The following is a 1,646-nucleotide window of genomic DNA, read 5'->3' on the forward strand; positions in this document are numbered from 1 at the left end:
CAGCACTTTGGGAGGCCAAGCTGGGTAGAACATTTGAGATCAGGGGTTCAAGACCAACCTGGCCAATATGGTGAAACCCCACCTATACCAAAAATACAAAAATTAGCCTGGCATGGTGGCGGGCGCCTGTAGTCCCAGCTACTCCGGAGGCTGAGGCAGGAGAAATGCCTAAACCCAGGAGGTGGAGGTTGCAGTGAGCCAAGATCGTACCAGTGCACTCCAGCCTGGACGACAGAGCAAGACTCCATCTCAAAACAAAAAAAACAAAAAAACCCTCAAATTATGTTACCCTAATCCCTAAACTCCCTCAAGTGGCTTCCCTTGGCATGTAGAATAAAGTCAGAGCTCCTTACCACAGCCGGACCACTTCCCAGATTTTTCTTGAATTTGTCCCCCCAACCCCTATTTCCTATGGTCCAGCTACCCAGGCCTTCCCTCCATCCTTCCATCATGGCGACTGTGTTCCTTCCCAGAGTCTTTGTGCTTGCTATTCTTTCTGCCTGGAAATCTTTTTCCCCTAGATTGTGGCACGGCTGTCTCTTTGTCATCATTCAGGCCTCAGCTCAAATGTCACCTCCTCAGAGAGGCCCTCCCTGATCAACCTACTGGAGTGATGCTATTCTGCTGCCACAACCCATCACCCTGTATTTCATTGCTCTGTTTTATTTTCTTCATAGCACTTGTCATTATTTTAAATGGTCTTTTTTCACTATTTTGAATGATCTCTTTTATGTTAACTTACATGACTTAAATTATGTTTCCTGGCTAACGGTCTCTCTCCCCACCTCTTCCCCAACACCTCCCTGTTAGAGGAGAAGCTCCATGAGAGTGAAACCTTGCTTGTCTTACTGACAGTTGTAACATTAACATCTAGAATGTAAATGGCAAACAGATGGTGCTCTAGACAGAAGGAAGGAAGGCAGGGAGGGAGAGAGGGAAAAAGGGAGGGAGGAAAGAAAGAAGAAAGGGAGGAAGGCAGGGAGGGAGGGAGGAAGGAAGGAAGGAAAAAGGGAAAGAAGAGAGCAAAAAATGGGATGAAGGAGGAAAGAGAGGAAGGAAGAAAGGGAGACATGGAGGAAGGAAGAAGAATTGCCCTAATGGGCCAAGTGTGGTGGCTCACGCCTGTAATCCCAGCACCTTGGGAGGCCAAGGCGGGTGGATCACCTGAGGTCAGGAGTTTGAGACCAGCCTGGGCAACATGGTGAAACCCCATCTCCACTAAAAATACAAAAATTAGCCTGGCATGGTGATGCATGCCTGTAATACCAGCTACTTGGGAGGCTGAGGCATGAGAATTGCTTGAACCCAGGGGGCAGAAGTTGCAGTGAGCTGAGATCGTGCTTCAGCCTGGGCAACAGAGTGAGACTCCATCTCAAAAAAAAAAAAATGCCCTAATTAGATTGAGACCCCTCACAGTGCAACCCCAGGATTCACATAAAGTCCCTGGGGAGAGGAGGGGCAGGCAGGGGAGACACGTGGAAGCCGGACTGGGTGTCACTGTGGCTTTTGTAGCAGCCTCAAAGATCTAGAAATGACATTACCCACTGCCATGGGGCATCAGCTTGCTAGTCTTTGGAAAGCCTCTCTCCCACTCTGGAAATAAAAACAGACACATCCTTGCTCTCCTTTTCCCCCGTCTGTACTAA

This window comes from Nomascus leucogenys, chromosome 21 (assembly GCF_006542625.1).
Source record: "Nomascus leucogenys isolate Asia chromosome 21, Asia_NLE_v1, whole genome shotgun sequence".
Lineage (NCBI taxonomy): Eukaryota > Metazoa > Chordata > Mammalia > Primates > Hylobatidae > Nomascus > Nomascus leucogenys.